Source organism: Oryx dammah, unplaced genomic scaffold (assembly GCF_014754425.2).
Source record: "Oryx dammah isolate SB20612 unplaced genomic scaffold, SCBI_Odam_1.1 HiC_scaffold_2, whole genome shotgun sequence".
NCBI classification, from domain to species: domain Eukaryota; kingdom Metazoa; phylum Chordata; class Mammalia; order Artiodactyla; family Bovidae; genus Oryx; species Oryx dammah.
The window spans coordinates 37,737,433-37,761,162 of NW_024070186.1; the positions used below are offsets into that span (position 1 = coordinate 37,737,433).

At 39.2% G+C, this 23,730-nt stretch overlaps 1 long non-coding RNA gene across 1 annotated transcript; it reads left to right on the forward strand.

Moving 5' to 3' along the window:
• Positions 1 to 13,660: 13,660 nt before the first annotated feature.
• Positions 13,661 to 22,788, forward strand: LOC120858379. Its single transcript, XR_005719852.1, has 3 exons — positions 13,661 to 13,745; positions 15,352 to 15,354; positions 22,770 to 22,788. It is a non-coding gene; the product is annotated as an uncharacterized LOC120858379 (long non-coding RNA).
• Positions 22,789 to 23,730: the final 942 nt, after the last annotated feature.

Below are 23,730 nucleotides of genomic sequence, written 5' to 3' on the forward strand. Positions count from 1 at the left end.
CATCACCAACTCCCGGAGTTCACTCAGACTCACGTCCATCGAGTCAGTGATGCCATCCAGCCATCTCATCCTCAGTCGTCCCCTTCTCCTCCTGCCTCCAATCCCTCCCAGCATCAGAGTCTTTTCCAACAAGTCAACTCTTCGCATGAGATGGCCAAAGTACTGGAGTTTCAGCTTCAGCATCATTCCTTCCAAAGAAATCCCAGGGTTGATCTCCTTCAGAATGGACTGGTTGGATCTCCTTGCAGTCCAAGGGACTCTCAAGAGTCTTCTCCAACACCACAGTTCAAGAGCATCAATTCTTCGGCACTCAGTAGTGCATTGCTAGTTTCCTATTAAATTCATTGCCATTCTCAGGTTTTTCTCATTCTGCTCTGCTGTACTTTGTATTGTATCCTCCACTGTAGAATCAAACATATTGTACACAAATTTAATAAATTAAATTTTATTATACAATATATACTCAAAGAACAAAAATTAGGAAATACAAAAATCCAAAAGTCCCTGAATTCCTCACCCAGAGAGAGACATGATGATTTAAGTGGATGTAATGTAAGCCTTTCCCCTCTGCATATAAACACAACAAATATATGTTCTGTGTATGCACAAAAATCGTGACTGTACTACCTATGCTACTTTGTAACATCTGGAGAATCTTTATAGGTCAATAAAGATACAATTATAGCATCATTTTTTACTAATGGCATTTTGTTCCACCATAGATTTTCATATAAGTTATTTGCTAAAATGCTATAGACTGGCAGCCAATGACTCAGGGCCTACAACTAGTTTGATTTTGCCTGCATTCAATTTTAAAAGTTGGAAGATAGCTTACAAAAAAATATGTATTTTCAATTAATTTTGGAAGGTCAAAAAACTCTGGCAAGCCTGAGCCAACACCCCTCCGCTAGAGCTGCCTGCTTGATTTGCCACATTCCCAACTCGCCACTTGGGAATATCCCCTGGAGAAGGAAATGGCAACCCACTCCAGTATTCTTGCCTGGAGAATCCCATGGATAGAGGAGCCTGACAGGCCCACGGGATCGCAAGAGGCAAACATAACTTAGCGACTAAACCAAACCACCACCAATTCACCACTAATTCCTATTGTCCTACACCCAGCCTCCTTCACTAGTTTCAGTTACCTTTGACTTGACTTATTCCCTCTGGGTAAACAATTCCCTGTTTGGGGTGGTTTTTCATTATTACAAAAGCCTTATAATGAATAATCATCTTTGTACATACTTTTTTTTTTCCAGGTCCTAGTAGTGAAATTGCTGAGCTAAAAAGAATCTTTAAGTCTTGATTTCTCTCACCAAATGAGTCTCCATAAAGTTTTTCTGTTTTTACACTCCTACCATTGGATTCCATGAAAATCTATTTCAAACCACCAGCCCTCCTCTCCTCTGTTCCTGTGGGCCACAGTATTCTACTGATTTTTACTGATCTGCAAAGGATAAACAAAATGATAATCCTCATTGTCAGCAAGGGTGAGACAGAGGATGGCTATCCCATACTTGTATAAATCAGTATTTCTCGAGCTGATTGCCTGCCTTGTAAATATTCACCTATTTCTCCCCTGGTCAATGATCATTTCTAAAGCATAATTAGACATGGGATTTTCAGTCTATTCATTTTTATTAATCATAATACCAAACCACACTTTTTCACAGATTCCCTGCCTGCACCTCTATTCGGCTCATCTTGTGTAACTGAGGAAACTTAAAGAAGAAGGTCAACCTAAAAATATGTTGACATATAATCTCTTAGTGGAAACCATATGGTGAGTCTACTTGATGTGAAAAAAAAAATCAGTGTCCATGTTATTGTCCTTGACTTCCTACTATGTGCTGCTGCTGCTGCTGCTGCTGCTAAGTCGCTTCGGTCGTGTCCGACTCTGTGCGACCCCAGAGACAGCAGCCCACCAGGCTCCCCCGTCAGGTTGATTTCTATACATCCTATGCTATTAAAGCAGTTCTGATAATGAGAGAAAAAATATGAGGAAAATGACCATGATATCTTAGATTCTGATTTATTTTCATACAAATTGTTGTTGTTCAGTCGCTAAGTCTTGTCTGATTCTTTACGACACCATGGACTGCAGCACGCCAGGCTTCCCTGTCCTTCACCATCTCCCGGAGTTTGCTCAAACTCATGTCCATTGGGTCAGTGATGCCATCCAATAATCTCATCATCTGTCACTCCCTTCCCCTGCCCTCAATCTTTCCCAACATCAGGGTCTTTTCCAATAAGTCCAGTACAGCTCTTTGTCAAAATATTGGAGCTTCAGCTTCAGCATCAGTCATTCCAGTGAATATTCACTGTTTACCACCTGACCTGCCTCCTGAGAAATCTGTATATAGGTCAAGAAGCAACAGTTAGAACTGCATGGAACAACAGACTGGTTCCAAATTGGGAAAGGAGTACGACAAGGTTGTATATTGCCACCTTGCTTATTTAACTTATATGCAGAGTACATCATAGGAAATGCTGGGATGGATGAAGCACAAGCTGGAATCAAGATTGTTGGGAGAAATATTAATAACCTCAGATATGCAGATGATACCACCCTTATGGCAAAAAAGTAAAGAGGAACTAAAGAGTCTCTTGATGAAAGTGAAAGAGGAGAGTGAAAAAGTTGGCTTAAAACTCAACATTCAAAAAACAAAGATCATGGCATCTGGTCCCATCACTTCATGGCAAATAGATGGGGAAACAATGGAAACAGTAAGAGACTTTATTTTCTTGGGCTCCTAAATCACTGCAGATGGTGACTGCAGCCATGAAATTAAAAGATTCTTGCTCCTTGGAAGAAAAAAGTTCTAACCAACCTAGACAGCATATTGAAAAGCAAAGGTCCATCTAGTCAAAGCTCTGGTTTTTCCAATAGTCACGGATGGATGTGAGAGTTGGACTTAAAGAAAGCTGAGTGCCAAAGAACTGATGCTTTTGAAACATGGTGTTGGAGAGGACTCTTGAGAGTCACTTAGACTTCAAGAAGATCAACCCTAAAGGAAACCAGTCAACCAGTCAATCTTAAAGGAAATCAGTCCTGAATATTCATTGGAAGGACTGATGCTGAAGATGAAACTCCAATACTTTGGCCACCTGATGTGAAGAACTGACTCGTTTGAAAAGACCCTGATGCTGGGAAATACTGAAGGTTGGAAGAGAAGGGGATGACAGAGGATGAGATGGTTGAATGGCATCACCGACTCAATGGACATGAGTTTGAGTAAGCTCTGGGAGTTGGTGATAGACAGGGAAACTTGTCGTGCTGCATTCCATGGGGTTGCAAAGAGTTGGATACAACTGAGCAACTGAACTGAATTGATTTCATTTTGGATTGACTGGTTTGATCTCCTTGCTGCCCAAGGGACCCTGAAGAGTCTTCTCCAGCACCACAGTTTGAAAGCATCAATTCTTCAGTGCTCTGCCTTCTTTATGGTCCAGCTCTCACATCTGTACATGACTATGGGAAAAACTATAGCTTTGACTACAAATCATGGAAGCCCCATAATTGAGCCTGGTCCTAAACTGACACTTTTTGAAGGACTGGGAACCCAGAGATTTCTTATTTCATACATATACCTATCTTCAATACTTGGCTTCTTCACATATAGATGATGTTTAATACATATTCATTAAATCCAACTAATTTCACAAATAAACAAATTAGTTCTGCTTAAAAAAAAAAAGAAACAAAAAACCTTCCAAATGATTTACCCAAGTTTCCCCTTAATGACAAATGACAATTAGGTCCATAATTCTGCATGTGTTCAATCAATTCTGAATCTCCTCACAAAAGAAAAGACTTCAGTTTGAAATAACAAAAGAAGGGATATGTGTGATATAATGTTCTTTAGTTTTAAAAAAGACTTTTAGTTTTCAATTATTATGTTCAAATAATTTCATCAGCTGTATCTATAGCTATATACACATATCTAATTTATATATACTGACTCACAACCATGGGTATGTACAATCACGTAAGCTATATATAATAGATAAAACTACAGTATATTCCTAGCTTTTGCAGATAAAACTAATTATAAAAGATTATCATAATTAACAAATACATAGCTCAAAACATCACACATCTATGAAAATTCTTAAACAGAATAAACTTTCCATGGATACAATCTATCTTTGGGGGTAATCATATTTCTCCTTTCTCAGTAAATCTTGAAAGCCATGGCAACTTCCAAACCTGAAGACAGACACACTGAAGAGACTAATTTCTCTTCTGTCATAAGATACTGATGAAAGATGCTCACATCAGCATAGACTACAGCGTTATCATCAATGAAATTTTTTTCCCCAAGAAATAATAGAAATAGAGATGAGCTAGGGTTACTTTATAAATCATATTTTGAATTATGAATTTTTTCAGGTGACTTAACTGAAGGGTGGAAGATGGGAAGCCATTTGCCATTTAATCCATTTCATTTAAAGGATCACTAGCTATATTTAATGACATCCAAAAATAAACTCTTCAAAGCTGAAATACTAGGCTAGGAAGGCAGGCAGTGGAATCAGGAAGGTTATTCTAGTTTTATCTCATTTTGTTGAAGGGCAAAGGCAGCTTCTCATTCATAATAAGAAACTGACCCCGAAGTGACAGAAGGTAAAAATACTATTCCAGGCTCATGGAACCCGAGCTGGCAATTGATATCTATCCACAATAGCAGCAAATTGTTTCCTTCTATAAACATTCAAGACAGAGACTCTGCCTCTTAGGAAGCTAGAAACTGTTCAGTTCAGTTCAGTTCAGTTCAGTTCAGTCGCTCAGTCGTGTCCGACTCTTTGCGACCCCATGAATCGCAGCACACCAGGCCTCCCTGTCCACCACCAACTCCTGGAGTTCACTCAGACTCACGTCCATCGAGTCCGTGACACCATCCAGCCATCTCATCCTCTGTCGTCCCCTTTTCCTCCTGCCCCCAATCCCTCCCAGCATCAGAGTCTTTTCCAATGAGTCAACTCTTCACATGAGGTGGCCAAAGTACTGGAGCTTCAGCTTCAGCATCATTCCTCCCAAAGAAATCCCAGGGTTGATCTCCTTCAGAATGGACTGGTTGGATCTCCTTGCAGTTCAAGGGACTCCCAAGAGTCTTCTCCAACACCACAGTTCAAAAGCATCCATTCTTCGGTGCTCAGCCTTCTTCACAGTCCAACTCTCACATCCATACATGACCACAGGAAAAACCATAGTCTTGACTAGATGGACCTTAGTCGGCAAAGTAATGTCTGCTTTTGAATATGCTATCTAGGTTGGTCATAACTTTTCTTCCAAGGAGTAAGTGTCTTTTAATTTCATGGCTGCAGTCACCATCTGCAGTGATTTTGGAGCCCCCAAAAATAAAGTCTGACACTGTTTCCCCATCTATTTCCCATGAAGTGATGGGACCAGATGCCATGATCTTCATTTTCTGAATGTTGAGCTTTAAGCCAACTTTTTCACTCTCCTCTTTCACTTTCATCAAGAGGCTTTTTAGCTCCTCTTCACGTTCTACCATAAGGGTGGTGTCATCTGCATATCTGAGGTGATTGATATTTCTCCCGGTAATCTTGATTCCAGCTTGTGTTTCTTCCAGTCCAGCGTTTCTCATGATGTACTCTGCATATAAGTTAAATAAGTGGGGTGACAATATACAGCCTTGATGTACTCCTTTTCCTATTTGGAACCAGTCTGTTGTTCCATGTAGATGTTATTAATTCATCTAAAAAAATGTGAGAGTTTTATGTGGCAAAATATATGCCAACCAGGTACTTGATTTTGTGCAAGCAGTTCTTATAGATTACATAATGCACACTTTTTAAAAGACCTGAGATGCACCAGGGACCTATTTCACTGAACATTCCCAACATCCATTGTAAGTGGGCCTTTTTATTCAAGAGTAGCTCTATCGCATCAACATTGTTAAACTGCATAAGAACATCAAGTTCTCAAACATTTTCTTTGTATTTTTGTATCTTAAATTTGCATACTACTATATTTTTCCTTTTAATTTCAGGTGAAAAATACACACAGATAATATCTGTCCAAAGCTGTCTTTGGTAATTAGGTAGCTATTGCACAGTTGGATGGTTAGCTAGAGTCAGGATGTAATATTTTTAAGACAATTAGGATATAGCAGTCTCTGTTACAACACTATTTCCTATTGCCTTTTCTCCTTCCTTGAGTCCCGGCTTCCTAACTATTGAGTTCTCGGGCTTACTCATGTGGAACACGTTCAGTTTTATTGAGGTAGTAGCTGAATCTCAGAATCAGTATTTATCAGTGGGACACAAGATAGGGGCATGGCCTGCCAAAGAATGTCACAGAACCACTCATAGTTCTTTGTTAAGCTACATGTAGAGACATCCATCGCTGGAGATTTGGCATTGCTTCCCCTGGCAGGCAGGAGTGGGAGAGAACTGCATATCTTGTAGATTGAAAATCAATGCCACAAAGAGCCACTGTTGTTGACTGTGAATATGTGGTAGCCCTCATGTCCACTTATACAGAGAAAGTTGAGAAATACTCTTCTAAATTCCACCCACCCAGAGGTATACTTACAGTTCTATTCCACGTCAAGCACCATGCCCAGTATGTAACGTGTTCAAGAAAAGTTGTTGAATAAAATGAGTGAATCAGTGCACACATAAACGCAAGTTTTTCATATGAACTCGAAACTTAAACATTTGATTTGCAGCTGAAATTTCAGGAAATTGTTGTGCGACAGGTGGTTTCACAATAAACACTGCTCCTAAATAAAACAATCTGAGATCTCCATCAATGAAGTAAAATGAACATTAACTCTTTGACATCTCAATTAAACTGGACTCAAATTAATCACAGGTTATAACCTTGTTAGAGGCACAAGTTAGAGGAACAAAGTTGTCCTTTGCACCCTTCCTGAAGCCCCAGATTTTTCCAGAGCAGCTGTGGATCCATTGAAGGGAAGACTGATTCAGAAGATGCACAAATATGGTCCTTCAGTGGATCTCCACCCGCTCTGGAAGGATTAGGGGCTTCGGGAAGGATAGAAAGAATAATTATCCTTCTACCATCAGTGCTCCCTCTACCAGCTACCACACTTCTTCAGCTTTAACTTCAGCCTTTAATTAAGCTGATTGGTGAGAGGTCAACAGGTTAAAGCAACAGTTGTTCTTCACAGATGAGAAAACTGCCTCTCCACCACACTGGGTGCTCCTTCATTCCACAGTCTAAACTATTGTTAAGAAGTGGCTACCCAACCAGAAACTACATTTTCTGGTTCTCCATGCATCTAGGTGAAGCCAGGGCAACTAGTTCTTCCCAATGGACTGTCAACAGAAGTAAGATGTGTCCTTCAGAGCTAAAATATTTGAAGAAGTATGTGTCCTTTCTTCCCTCCCTCTTTCATCTTTTGCCATCTGGATACAAGAGAAAAAAAATGTCTATGGGCTGGCAGAACCACAGTATGAAAAAAGCCTGGATCCTTGATTCATACAGAAGAAAGACACTTTCAATCAGAAATACATTTACTGATCCCTCAAATGGATAAGAAATAAACTTGTATTCAGTTAACTTGCTGAAATTTGAAGATTTACTTATTACAGCAGCAAGGATTATACTCATAAACACCGTCCCCTACCAACTGCACTTTATGTTTCAGCAATAACAACCTATGGGCAATTTGCCAGATGGACCAGGCAGGTCCATGCTTCCCTGTGTGTACAACACTGAAACTTCTGCTTATAATACTAATTTTCTCCACTTACTCTTTCTCCTGGCCCTTTGTCCTTGATCAAGTTATATTAGTCCTTAGAAACCCAACCCCTAATGTTCAGTGAAGGATTATTCTGCCAGTGGGCTCCATTCCTGACACGTACTTCTTTCAGTTCAGTTCAGTCACTCAGTCGTGTCCGACTCTGTGACCCCATGAATCACAGCATGCCAGGCCTCCCTGTCCATCACCAACTCCTGGAGTTCACTCAGACTCATGTCCATCGAGTCAGTGATGCCATCCAGCCATCTCATCCTTTGTTGTCCCCTTCTCCTTCTGCCCCCAATCCCTCCCAGCATCAGGGTCTTTTCTATTGAGTCAACTCTTTGCATGAGCTGGCCAAAGTATTGGAGTTTCAGCCTCAGCATCAGTCCTTCCAATGAACACCCAGGACTGATCTCCTTCAGGATGGACTGGTTGGATCTCCTTGCAGTCCAAGGGACTCTCAAGAGTCTTCTCCAACACCACACTTCAAAAGCATCAATTCTTCAGCACTCAGCTTTCTTCACAGTCCAACTCTCATATCCATACATGACCACTGGAAAAATCATAGCCTTGACTAGATGGACCTTTGTTGGCAGAGTAATACCTTTGCTTTTGAATATGCTATCTAGGTTGGTCATAACTTTCCTTCCAAGGAGTAAGCGTACTCCTTAGCTTGCACATAATTCCACTTCTACACATCACAGTATTTTAAAATTCTCTGTTTATAAATATGTCAACTTTACAATCCACACATTTGTCATGTTTCTACACTCTAAAGCTCCTAGAAGGATGGTGCTACATAAGACAAGATTGATGACTATATGCTGGGTTCCTATGTAACTAGGACTTTGTTTATTTTAAGTTAATCTGATCCATGGAGGATCATAAACAGAATCTGTTAGCCACTGGAAGATGTGGACAGCCATGAAGGGAAGGAATCCTGATGTGTGCAGCTAATTACTCACTGAATGAGTAACAGCAACACAATCTTGCAAATAAGAAAATGAAAAAAAAAATCACATGCACTTCTACAGATTTCTAAATTTGGCATAAGTACAAGAGAAACAGGATCCTGATACACACACAAGGTCTGATTCCCTAGATCAATAACACTAGCTCAACATAAAGCCTTTACAACATGCAGTATTTGTATCTTAATATATGTAAATCGTTAACTTAAAAGATGTAATCCTGACTTTTGCTAGAATTTTTGTAAGGATTAAATGTGGTAATACATGCAAAGGCATCTAGAATAGGACCTGAAATATAATGAGTGTTCAGTAAATGTTGGGTAAATGCACCTACAGATTCCCCAGGTGACTCAGCAGTAAAGAACCGACTTGACAATGCAGGAGATGCAGGGTCGGTCCTTATGTCGGAAAGACCTCCTGGAAGAGAAAATGGCAACCCACTCAGTTTTCTTGGCTGGGAAATCCCATGGACAAAGGAACCTGGTGGGCTACAGTACACGGGGTCTCAAAGAGTCAGACACAATTGAGCGACTAAACAAACAACAAATGCACCTACAGAATGATATCAGTGATTAAAATAATAACTATTTTTAAAGACTAATCCATGTGGTTTTATAACCTAAGCGCTGACCTGATCTTTCTTCCTCTTCATCCTTTTTTTGAGGCAGGGTTGGAGGATGATACATAGAAGAAGAATAAGAGATGCCGTGGATGGTCATTAGGCATTACGAGGAAAGGGAGCCTATTTACAAACTTTTCTGCATCCTTCGTTTGGTGCAAATTTGAGACAAATTGCTTTTCAATTTAGAAAGAGAATCTCTCATTGAATTTTTCTTTGTAAATTATATTTTATGTTACTGACTAGTTTTACACTGGTCCCCATAAAAGGTACATTATTAAAAAAAATACAAAACCTCATTTGATAAGCCTATTACTTTATGTTCATGGCTGCCAGCTTTATTCTATTGAATTCAAATTTGCCTGTGGCAGTGCTTCGTATCTAATTTGTGACTTTTACAAGGTGAACCTTGCATCATTTTCCTTTGCCTCTGCTTTCATTTATCTAAATGAAAACCGTTTCTCTTAATGCATAGGTTTGCCTGATAAGCCATTAATACCACAGATGGGCCCTGAAATGCTCATAAAAAAAAAGGCATCACAATAAATATTTATTGTTGTTTCACCCAGACACACAAACCCCACATATCTTTAATATGGCTGGCTACTTGGTTTCTCTTTTAATAGAGCTTATTAGTTGATTTTATTTTCTCAAATAATTGTTCCTCCTCTGAGGGTTAGTTGAGGGGAAAGGGAGGGAGAAGAGGTAGGATGAAAACTGATATACGTGGGACTGAGGCTAGTGGTACATTCAATTGATTAGAAGAGTGAAATGAAATGAAGGTCAAATGTTTCGTGCTTCCATGGATGAATTTTTATGGAATTTATCTAACTCAGAAAAATATCTGTGTGAAACACAGGATTCCATAAACACTGCATAGGGAAAAAAATTAACAGACGTTTTAGATTACTAAATTTCACAAAGCATAATTTTCAATGGGAGAAACAGATCATGGGGAAGCTAGTGGTGTTTTCTTTAGCTTCTATATCACTTATGGTTGGTGCCCACTGTATTTTTAAATCATATTTCCATTCCCAATAATGTCTATCATGTCATGAACCATATTTGCACAACTCTGAAAAAAATCCTTAGGACTTATTTAAAACGATGAATTGCATTAAACACATGAAACGAACTCAAAAATTCCATCTTGTTGGCAGAATCCCATGAAGGGCACTTCACTAGATATATAGTCCCTGAGGGTCCAGAGTCCATGGTTTGATGGAGAAAACCACATGCCAAGAACTCAAACGTGGAAGTCAGCCCAGTGTGGGTATTGGAGAGGCTTTCCTGGATAAGATGGCAATTAAATTGGGCTTAAACAATGAGAAAGTAGTGGGCAAAAGGGAACCTGCAGAAAAGGAGATATGTAAGAGGGTAAAACATGACCAAGTTCACCAGGTAAGACAGAGCAACATGTGCAAGGGAAATTACAATTATTTCTATATTACTAAAGCATGTTTTGGAGAAGGCGATGGCACCCCACTCCAGGACTCTTGCCTGGAAAATCCTATGCACAGAGGAGCCTGGAAGGCCGCAGTCCATGGGGTGGCTGAGGGTTGGACACGACTGAGTGACTTCACTTTCACTTTTCACTTTCATGCCTTGGAGAAGGAAATGGCAACCCACTCCAGTGTTCTTGCCTGGAGCATCCCAGGGAAGGTGGAGCCTGGTGGGCTGCCATCTATGGGGTCGCACAGAGTTGGATACAACTGAAGTGACTTAGCAGCAGCAGCAAAGCATGTTTTAACTCCCTTTTCTTGATGATATTTAAGGACACTGTTTCTAGGAATTGTATTTCTGTTATTGTTAATTCTTAGACTGGAAGTTAATTGCATAAATTACAATTTTTTAAAGTACATATAATTTCAAGGATAAAGATATGGAAAGTTCTTTCTACCACCCCTTGTTATAGAAGAAAGTCTAATACACACACACACACACACACACACACACACACATTGTTATTGTTGTTTAGTCACTAAGTCATGTCTGACTATTTGCGACTCTATGGACTGTAGACTGTCAGGCTTCTCTGTCAATGGAATTTCCTAGGCAAGAATACATAGTAGGTTGACATTCCCTTCTCCAGAGGATCTTCCCAACCCAGGGATCTTCCCAACCCAGGAGGATTCTTTACCACTGAGCCACTAAGGAAGCTCATGAAATATATATATGTATATATTATATGTTTTATATGTTATAATCCCATAATACATATAATTTTAAAATATCTGATATTAAAATATTTATATCTACTACATGTACATATACATATATGACTGTGGCATCTGGTCAATTGTGAAAGCTATAAAAAGGAAAAGAAGCACACTCAAAAAGCTAAGATTTACCTTTCACAAAATTAATCATCAAAACTAAGAAAACTTTCGTTACTTGCAAGCATTTTACTGAGCTTTTTGTGATTAAGGGAGAACTTGGGGTGACTGAAAATTTTTATTTAAAAGGATGATGATTTAAAGAAAGTTATTTGAAGAGAGTGTAAATAAAAGTAAATTAAATCTATTTAAGCTTAGATTTAAGAAATCCCTGGTGCATCATTTAAACCAAATGAAAATTATCTCCTATAGATTCCTCTAGATATTTTCCCAGAAATAGCATCTCCTGGGAACCAAAAGAGATATGACTAATACTGGGGAAGCATACCCCTAAGACAGAGAAAATTTAGTTTACATTTCCATGGGATTTTCCATGCTGATTGTATAATATTTACTTGTTAAAAGGAGAGGTTCATCTCTTATTTCCTCTTTTTTAAACCATTCAATTTCAGGATTTTTGCATTTGTTCAATTCCTAGAAAGTGATTATATGTGGCTCTTCTAATTAAAGCTGCATAAGTTGCAGAAGAAAATAATTTACAATTTGTCAGAGGAGTTGAGTCTACAAAGGATTCTCATTTTATACACAGAATATTGTGCTAGGCCCAGCATTAATCTTGCAAAAGCAGATTTGGAAATCTCATTTCTCTGACCACAACAATGTTGGGTGAGCTCAAAATATTCAGAAAATTCTTTTATGATGAAATGTAATAGGCAATCTACTCAACAGACTTCAGTAACCTTTCCATGTGTATAGATATTGATTCCTTAATTGGATTGTGAATTCCTTGAACTTTTCCTCTGGAATCCATTTTTCCAATTTTGTACTTGTCAACAAATGCTAGTTACAGTCCAGTTTTTTATATTAACACTTTATCATTTTACAGCAGTTTAAGGTTCACAGCAGAATTGAGAAGAAGGTACAGAGATTTCCACATATTCCCTTCTCCCACACATGTGCAGCCTCTGCCATTACTGACATCATCCACCAGAGTAAGTACACTGACTACAACTGATGAACCTACCCTGCCACATTATAGTCACCCAAAGTCCATAGTTTACACTAGGGTTCCCTCTTAGTATTATACATTCTATGTGTTTGGACAAATTTATAATAACACACATCCATCATAATGGCACTATGCAGAGTACTTTCACCGCCCTGGAAATGCTTCCTCTATGTGTCTCTTCCCTTCCCCTCTCCAAACACTGGCAACACTGATCTTTTTACCAACTCCACAGTTTTGCCTTTTTCAGAATGTTATGTCCTTGGAATCACATACTATGCAGACTTTTCAGACTAACTTATTTCATTTGCTAATATGCATTTAAAGTTCCCCTATGTCTTTTTATGGTTTGATAGCTCATTTCTCTTTTTGGCCCTGAAAAACATTCCATTGTCTTGATGTGACAGTTTATTTCTCCACTCACCTACTGAAGGATATCTTGGTTGCTTTTGGGCAATTATGAATAACGCTGCTATAAACATATGTATGCAGGTTTCTGTGTGGACATAAGTTTTCAAATTCTTTGGGAAAATCCAAGTATTATCATTGCTAGATCTTATGTAAGAGTATGGTTATTTTTGTAAGAAACCACCAAAGTGACGGTACCATTTTGCATTCCCACAAGCAATGAATGAGCTTCTACTGCTCTATATCCTCACCAGCATTTGGTGTTGTCCCTGTCTCAATTTTTTGCCCATTCTAAAAGGTATGTAGTGGGATCACAATGTTGTCTTAATTTTCATTCCCATGATGACATATGATATGGAACATTTTCTCATATGCCTATCGCCAACTGAATTTCTTTTGGGGTAAGGTATCTATTACAGTTTTTAGCCCATTTTATAGTCAGATTTGTTTTCTTATTGTTGAAATTTAAGAGTTCCCTTTTTTCATTAAACAAATAAATTTTTAGAGTATTAGTATGAATTAGATTAGGAATTCCCTGGTGTCACAGTGGGACAGCAAATGTAGGAGATGCAACAGACGTGGGTTCGATCCCTGAGTTGGGAAGATCCCCTGGACGAGGAAATGGCAACTGGCTCCAATATTCTTGACGGAACAATTTCATGGATAGTGAACTTTGGTGAGCTATAGTCCATGGGATCACAAAGAGTCGGACACGACTGTGCTCACACATACACACATGAATTATATGACTAACTCTCAAACACATAGACTATCAACTGAAGGAAAGGCAATGTTCTATAGGAAAGAAATATGGAACACCAAGCAAATATGTATAGCAGTGATTCCTCAAATTTTCCCCTGAAAGAGGTGCCACATACTCAGGTATCCATACACTGAAGAAAGGGAATATAGATCAGAATGACCATAAAGCATGAAGATATTTTTTATTGAAATTAACACCCACAATCCACTATAAAAGAGGTGCTAAACAAACCAAGAGGGCTCAGTCCATAGTTGTCAGTCAGCCTCTGTTCACGGCTCTCCTAGTGTTTGTACATTTGTCTCAAGAAGAGTATCCATGGTGGCAAAGCTGGAGGTGCTGGCTGCTTCTAACAGCTTAGTCTTACTATCTTCCAAGTTGACCTAGTTACTACCCAAATGACCTGCCAGCAAAAGAGACCAACCCTGAGCTCCCTATCGAGGTGCCATCCCTCACAGGAAATCATTACATTGAGCCCTGTGTACCCTGGTTTCACAATGACCAAGAATAATATGCATCACAGATGCAGGTGCCTTCCAGGCCACAGTGCCTTGGCCAGCAATACCATCTAAGGCATCATAAAATATCTGCTCTACCTTCATGGAATGCCACATGGTATTTTCAACCAAAAGATTCATTTTAAAGTAAAGAAAATTCTGTGATGAATAAATGAGAGGGTGATTCAATAATCTTATCACATACCGCACAATCCAGGAATTGCCAGTCTGACTGATCAGCAAGAACGTAGGCTCTTGAGGGCTCAGCTGAGGGTCAGCTTGAATGTGACTTCCTGGAAGGATGAGGTACTACCATTCAGGATGTAACATGCACATTAAACCAAAGCCATTATATGATGCTGTGTCCTTGACTGGTAAATACATGGGCCCAGAAACCAAAAGGTCAGAGTAGGAGTGGACTGCAAACCATCATTCCCAGGGAACCGCTTGGGGAATCTGTGCATCCTATCCACGCAACTTCCAAGGCTGTGGGACTAGAGGCCTTGATTCCCAGTAGGGGAGGTTCCACAGAAGGATATTCTTAAACTTACATCAAGTCCAGGAGAAGGGGCAACCAAAGGGAAGGGGCTCTAGGATGAGTGAGAGAGGATGCAAATGAGAAGAATTAGTTATAGCCTGGGGATCAGGGCTGCTGTACCAAAAATGCTCTTGTACGTTTTCAGGTTGTAATCAAACAGAATCCTGGAAATGCTCTGTCTGGAGAGAGTAAAACTAAGGTAAAAGCAAATGTTTCTAAGGGAGGCAAGAGGAAGCCTGTCATGGAGACTACTGATGACTGGTGGCCTCGATTCCCTTTCTGTCTGGGGCAACCTTCTTTGAGTTGTTGTGTGTGCTAGCTGCTAATGGCTCACAACTGCCCCCTTCTGGGAGCTTCTTAGTCCTGGAAACCAGTACAACCCCCAACCCACCTAGAGTAGAAAACCAGGTATGCAAAAACCACCCCCTCCCCAGCTTCCCAGGTGGCTGAGTGGTAAAGAATCCACCTGCCAACCAGGGGGTTAGGTTCAATTCCTGGGTTTGGAAGATCCCCTTGAGAAGGAAATAGAATACTGGAAACCCACTCCGGTGTTCTTGTCTGGCAAATCTCATGGACAGAGGAGCCTGGCAGGCTATAGCCCATATGTCACAGAGAGTCAAACATGACTTAACAACTAAACCACCACCACCCCAGCTTCAAGGTGAACCACAAGTAGAGCAACTGGTACTTAAGAGCTTCCTTGTGAAATCAGACTGAGACTGGTCTCTGAAGCCATATTCTTGCTTTGCTCTTCTCCTGACCCAACCCTACTTCCCTCATTCCCCTTCTGAAAATGTTCCCCCAGTAAATCACAGGAATGAAAATTACTGTCTCTGGCTCTGCTTCCAAAGAGACCAATCTAAGACACCATTAGTATAAATTAAATATACTTGTATATCAACAAGTCCACACAATTACAAAAGCACACATAAATAAAAGGAAGCATATCAAACACATTGGAATCACTGTCTTGGTGGGAAAATAGGTTTAAAGGGGAATGAATAAACGATAAATAAAAAGAGGGCTTGCAGGGACCAACCAATGTGGATATTACAACATGAATTGAGGGCTATGATTAACTCTGCTCTCTATATCTGAAATCTAAAAATAAACAGACAGGTAGTTAGATGGTCCTTTTTAGTAAATTCTATCTCAAACTATGTAAATGCATTCAGGTAAGGGCTCAAGTTGTTCTTTCCTCATCATTTATTATTTGAGCATTCTTGTACTTCCTGAGAGGTCAACCTAAAAGACTAAGAAAAGTGAAATCCCAGATGGTTTTTATGGGTTTGGACCAACCCTATTTCTAGCATTCTAAATAGAAAATTTGTGAAGGGAGCTCAATTTATTACTCAAACCAGATTCTACTTTCCTCTCTCCCTGCTTGGTCCCCCATTTCCCCCTGCTCATTCCCCAATTTCACCATTTACCGGGAATAATTTGAAAATTGTACCATCGGTATCAAAGCTACCAAAAGCATTTCAGCCTGAGTTCTTCTCTTTTGGCAAGTCCTAAGAGTATGTTATAACATCATAAACACAGAAAAACAAAGAAATACAATTTCAGCATAGGAACTGACTAACAGGTTTCTTCCTGAATGTGACAATGTGTTTTTGATATCTCCACAATATTAGATACAATAATATATGATCTGCTGTATTTAATTGAACTTGCCACTGCACTTCAAATTTAATTTAACTAATAAATATCGATTAATGATCACTGCTCTTGGATGCTACAAAAATTAAGACACAGTCCATCTATTCTGGAAATATATAATCAGTGTAGGAGAAGAGTAGTTGAACATATTGATTCTTTCTTCAAATTTTCAAGGGGAAACTTTCACACTCCTAATTTCTAAAAGTATTCTCATTTCTGTACTTTTAATAAATTGTTGTTGTTGTTCAGTTGCTCAGTTATATCTGATTCCTTGTGACTCCAAGGACTGCAGCATGCCAGGGTTCCATGTTCCTTCACCATCTCCTGGAGCTTGCTCAAACTCATGTCCATTGAGTCAGTGATGCCACCCATATACATATATATTCCATTAATTCTTTTGTTTCTTATTTATTAAATTCAATAAAAACAAAGTTTAATGATTTTATTATAATGTAAAAAAAATCATCTCTATGCTTTTCCTGGGAAAGAGTTGAGATTATCTTCTGATATAATCTTTCATTTCAAATCAGCTTGGAAAAGAGTTTTATATTATCCATAATTTCTTCCTTGCCCTGAGATAGCAGTGGTTTATTTACCCATTGACTTGCTAAATTACCCAGCAAAGATCTTGACAGATCCTTAACTCTCCATAAGAACACTGCTCTTTCTCTTGATAGCAGAAGTGGGTTAAAACTATTTGGGATGGCCAGGGATTTCACAGGAAGGAGTCACTAGCATCAGAAGCTCTTTGGGCTTTTTGGAGACAGAAGTTACTACATCATTGCTTGAGAATAATGGAAAAGTATTCTGTGCTCTTCTCCATTTTCAGAAATCCGGAGTCTTATCAACTCCATGAGTATATAAGGTACAACACTGTTGTAACACCTGGTATCTTCCTTATAAAGCACATGAAGTTCAGACCCCAGGACTAGACTCACAGTCTAGCTGCCAACCATCTTACTTGACTTCTATTCCTGGTGTGACTTCTGATTTCCTAATATTCCCAGGCATCTGGTGGTATTTCACCTAAATGATACTACACACACTCTACTTCTGAGGCAATGCCCTGGCCCCTTACTCTACCTGGGGAAGTGGGACAGTGCCTGAATGCCTGCATCCCTCATCTCTTATGGTCTCAGAGCTACAGTAGCATTTGTCAGTAAGACACTGGTGTCCAGAAAAGGTTTTATTCCCACTTAGTCTACATCTGATCAAGCGGATTGGCTGCAGAGCCCCTTGCCTAGACATCCTCAGCTCAAACAACTTAGGAAGAAACTCCCAGGCAAACACTTTCATTTATCCCCCTCACAGTCTGGGGTACTTGCTCTTCCTCTAAATTTCAACACCAACCCTGTACTCTTACCTCTCTCTCACATCACCTTTCACTTGCTCACATTTACTTTGTCTACCCTGGGGATGAAAGTGCTCACACAGGGGAATCACTGCCCTCTCAGTGCTTATCTCTCATTTTCCATTCACAGGACTTAACTCTAGTCCGCGATTAACCAGAAAAGTCAAATTTAAAAATTTGCCTTTTTAAGAAATACAGCACGTGGTGGAAATTCAGTCATACAAATCAAAGGGTCTGGAATTAGCTACTCTGTCTTGCATGCACTTTGCTTTATCACCACAATACCCCTTAAGTAAAACATGCAAATTATTAGTGTAAAACTCAGATCACTTTAACTACTAGACATAAAAGCAGTGAAGATCCTGGGACCAGCTTAATCTGTACCCAGAGTTCCCAGGACAAGTGGCTTATCTCAGAAGCAGCTGATGCCTCCTGAGAGGCCTGGTCCTCCTATCCTCTCATCAGACATCAGGAGACAGCTGGGAACACTTGGTGGGAGCAGTGAAAACTTTCATGTCTCACATCTGTCCTTTGCTGAACCCCATCCTGCACTGAGCTCTCGCCCCCACAGATCCACTCTTCCCCCAAGATCTCCCTGCTCCACTGGTGAAACATCTCTGGAATTATAAACAGGGTGTCAACTGTCCTCAGATTCTTGACTGAACATTACATCTCCTGCCTCCCTTTGTAGAAACTGGCTTTTCTCATGAGACACCACGGTCTCTGTGGCTTCACAAGGGGAGACAGAGTCAGCTCACTTCCCAGTGCCACCTCTAGACCTCTACTCCTCTCTCCAACTTGGGCAGCAAACAGCTGCCTGTCTGAGGCTTTCCCTCACTGGCAACATCCTCAACACCACCATCACTCTGGGAAGACATTATGGTACCTCTTCTTGTATTTCTCCACCCTAGATCTGATGTCATCCTGGGTGACATCAACATCCATACACACTACTCAATACTTTGACCTTTCTCCTTGGTCTCCTCACTGGCAGTGACCGAGATGTCCAGTTCACTCACAGTCACCCTGGGACTTGAAATAGGCACCTCCGAACTAAATGAAAGCATCCTCCTTTTGAACCACAAACTTCATTCCTACCAGCTACCTACTGCAGTTCCTCCTTTTCCTGTTCCTTACATTTCTGGTTTCTCCAGTCCCACAAACCCTTCACTTTACTCTAAGCCACCAATCCCTTCATGCTTCATCATTTTCCTCTCAAGCTTAGCCTCAATATTTTTATTCTTCAACTATCACTTGCCAATATTCTCAGTTTCTTTTAATGTTCTTTCCCCATGGCAACAACGTGGCAAAAAAAAAAAAAAAGTAGCTTTATTATTACTATTTTATTCCAATTTTTAACTTGTGATACAACATGGTATGCTTATCTCACATTTTTAACCTAGGATTTTTATATTTTATTTTTATATTATTTTTCCATCTATAAACTATTAGAATTTTCTTATCCTTATTCAGTATAAAATACTGTGTACTTGAAAATGCTGTGCAGAGCAAAAGCCATGCTGGGTACATATAAATAAGATAGTTCAGAGCCAGACAGCAAGTGTGGCCAAAGATTCTGAACTATTCACCTCCCATGCTTACAGCATGGAGAAAATTAGCCTTTACAGGGAGGCCTGGCATGCTGTGGTTCATGGGGTCGCAGAGTCGGACACGACTGAGAGACTGAACTGAACTGAACTGATACATTTATAATAAAGGTAGGTAGAAGCAGTGTATGGCATATGGCAGATACCCAGTAAATATTTGCAGCTAATGAATGAGCAAGCAAGATGGACTGATGGATGGATGGCTGGGTAGATGGACAGATAGACAGATAAGACAAAACATAGTCTTTGAATATCTCCAGTCACTCTGCTTTAAGAAGTGACATATGGTCTACATGACTGGAGTGATGACAGGAGAGAATTCTAAGAAAACAATAAGGGAGAAATTTTTGATAATTAGCCTTTATTTCTGGAATTTTCTGCCTTTATTTTGCCTGGCCAAGGCAGGTTTTTACTACTGCATGACAAGAAATGATCTGAGAAACTGTCCAGCATTCAAGTATCTGAAACTTTATACACAAATTTTAGGAACTTATGCATTTTTTAATAAATTAAGTAAATGACTAGCAGTGTAGGCATCTCAGTTTTACTGATAACTTGCTTATGGTGACATGCTACTTCTAAGAAAACACTACTTGCCAAATTTATAAATACATATTAATGTGGAGAGTAAAATGATATGAGTTAATTTCACACAGAACATCTCAAAAACAAGACAAAAAAAATTAGTTAAGTAACTTTTTTAGATGAAAGAAACCCTCCATGTTTTATACTTGTTTCTGTGAAGGGCTTTTATAATTGTTTATTCTTTAAATTTTAAGCACTAACCAGGTACATACAATTAAGTTCCTGAAATCAAATACAGCAAAGTTAAGATGATAAAATGACTTAGTAAAAATTTGTGCTAACTATAAAATAATTATTGGTTTTACATAGCCTCTCCGTTCCTGGCACACATATATACATGCACACGTACACACACATATACAAACATACTCACACAGACGTGTATGTACATAATCAGATATATACCCACACATGGGGGATGAAAGAGAAAATGATTGAAAACAATGACTCCACTTTCTAAAGTAACATAAATCAACATTATTATGATTTTAAATACCTCATTCATGAAAAGAGAGTTCATTTCAATTGACACTCTACAAAATGGCATGCTTCATGTTTATCCCTATAATTAAAGCAGTCAAAAACAAGGTAATGTCTTAAAACCCCAGAAAAGTTATTAAACAGAAAGAAGCAGACTAAATCTTTAAGATCTTTAAAATATTACAAAAAATAATCAAATTTCTCTCTTAAAATTTTTGACAGTTTAACAATCTTGACAATCTCATTAAGATAGTCAAAACAGCCTCATGAATATTATTCCACAAATACTAACTGAGTGTACACTGAGTGTGCCAGGTAAAGTCTCATGTCCTGGGCAAATATCAATGAACCAACAAGTAAGATCCCTGCTCCCTTGGGGCCTAAATTCCAGTGGAAGGAAAATGGTCACTCATTGCTTGACTAACTCCTATGCGTTATGATAAAAAAAAAAAACCCACTGTTTTTTAAATTTAATATTTTAAACATTTTAAAAGAGGGAAACCCCTCCTTTCCTTGTCTCTTCCTAGCTTCTGAAGTTGCCAGCAATCCTGTAAATCTCACGGCTTGTAAATGCATCATTCCATTCTCTGCCTAATCTTCACCTGACATTCTTTCTGTGTGTCCCTACATTCACTACGCATTCTCCTCTCTGTGTCTGTGTCCAAATTACCCTGTTCTTATTAGAACACCAGCCACTGGAATTATAAGCAAGTATGAATTAACTTACTTATTAACTTGCTAATTAACACAAAGGGTCCTATTTCCAAATAAGCTTACATTCTCACATTCTGAGCATAAATGTGGCAGGGGGAAAACATTATTCATCCCAGTATAGGAGTTATTTCAACAACCCAGTCAAAAGATGAAGCTAGGCGAAAACTAAGATAGTGACAGAAGACCAACAGGAAACAGGTTCAAGAGAATTTGAAAAGGTTTAATCAATTGAGCTTAATGGCTTATTAGATATGGAGGGTGATTGACTGCACTGACAGCTCGTTGTTGGCCTTTCTGTACCTATTCTCTTTGACTTGGGTTTTTTTAAGTCCCCTCCTACTATAAACTTGACTATCTTGTTATTTTTGATGGAGAAGAAGGAATCAAAGACAATGCCCACCGGTTTTGATGACTAGATATATAGTGAAAAATGTTAGAAAGTGGCAACTAGTCTGTGGCTTTACTAGTGACACTCATTCTATTAAAATGTTAAACCCCCTTGATTTTACATGTCTAAGTACATGTTCAGGTACAGCTTACATATTGCTCTTTCTAAGAAGTATTTTCCAGTGCTCACTCAAATTTATTTCTCATTCTCTTTAGCATTCTTAATAAATTATTTGTGCCGCATCTCATCCTCCCTGCAATTAAACCATTTCCCTGCCTCTTATATAGAACAGAATTCTTTCAAAAAAAAACATACTCTAGGTTCCAAATGCTGTATTAATAAGAGTTCAATAAGAGAAGCAGAAGCACAGTCATATTATGAATTATTATAGAATTTTCCCTTATATATTTTTAGGAGTTGGCATAAAACTTTCTCTAAAGTTTTTGTCTTCACACATGATGTTGCAGCTTGAAGTCTACTGGGTAAGCAATTAATAAGATGTATATAAAATTGAGGATAGAGTTACCCTCTCATGGGTTACAGAGAGGGCTGTCACCCACAAGCTCAAACTGGAGCCCACAGATAGGTGGCAGTCCAGTCAGACTCTCACTATCTCTGACTTGGATGACATGGGTGTCTTACCAAAAAAGCTGGTTCTCTGCATCATGGAACTAAACACACATCTTACCCAGAAGTGGAGGAAGCTGAATGAGGATTCAGAGGAAGATGAAGCAGCAGCAGTTGCCGGTTGCTGTCCCATACCAGCAAACTGACCACATGAGTGAGCTGTATGATAGCGCCTGCATTGACCTGAGTGTAAAAACAATATGGAGGCCTGCTTCTTTTCCATCCTCCAAATTTCGCAAAAAACATCTCTTGTCTATCCCAATTGGATGCATATAGTGAAAGAAATTGAGAGGCATTTATACATGCCTTTAAACTGCATTTAGCATCCAAACAAAAATAGTAACAGGAAGTCAGGTGGTTCAGAGGTAAAGACTCTTTCTGCCAAGCAGGAGATGTGGGTTCGATCCCTGGGTCAGGAAGATCCCCTGGAGAAGAAAATGGCAACCCACTCCAGTACCCTAGCTGGGAAATCCCATGGACAGAGGAGCCTGGTGGGCTACAGTCCATGAGGTTGCAAAAGAATCAGATCTGATTGAGTGACTAAAATAACAATAACAAAGTCATGCTTCTAGCTAACATGATAAAACTATCCCATGAACGAAGGAAAAGAGGATATGAAGTCCCCTCATCATCCTTGAGGGATGTTCATTCAACTCCTCATCATGGCAAGGTGAGGGCTAGTCTTCCCTAATTGTTCAACTTATGCATCCCCAGCCCCAGAGTTCTCTCTCTTGGTGGCCGGCAGTGGCGTATGGTACTGTGAAGTCTCTCTGTGCTCCCTCAGAGTGCTTGTCAATACCCCTGCAAGAGTCCCCTTGCTATGAGTTTCCTATAATAAATGCTCCTCGTCAGAGCCAGATGGGGCCTCAGAGGATCACTTCCCCTTGTCTGCCCAACAATGGGTTCTTTCAAAATCAATGAATGATAATGAGGCAATTTAAATTTCTCTAAAATTATATGGTAGATCACATTTTCATTAATGTTCACTAAAAAAGATCTCACTCAATTATGTACTTTCCTCCAAATTGAAGAACCTATACCCCTATCAACTCAAAAATTTTACAAACAGTTCCTGATAGTTTCCTTTGCAAACTGAATTTCTTTTTCTCTTTTCAAAATATGTTTTATACAGAGAAAATGTTTTACTAAATTACAGTGTTAAGCTTTGGAGAGGAATTTACCCAGTGTCAAAAATCTTACCAGTCTATTTAAAACCCCATTTGCCTGATACTTATTGATTCTCATTTTCCTCTTGTTCACATGCAAAGTACAAACTACTTTACTAATTGTTACATGTTTAATTGCTCTCTCTAAAGACTAGACTAAGGCCAGAATCTGTCCATTTTTTTCTGGTATGATTCTGAGACATGGTGCACAGCTGGGAATAATGAAGAATCATCATAAAGACAAATAAGGTTATAATGGTCAGTTGAGCCAAGAAATGA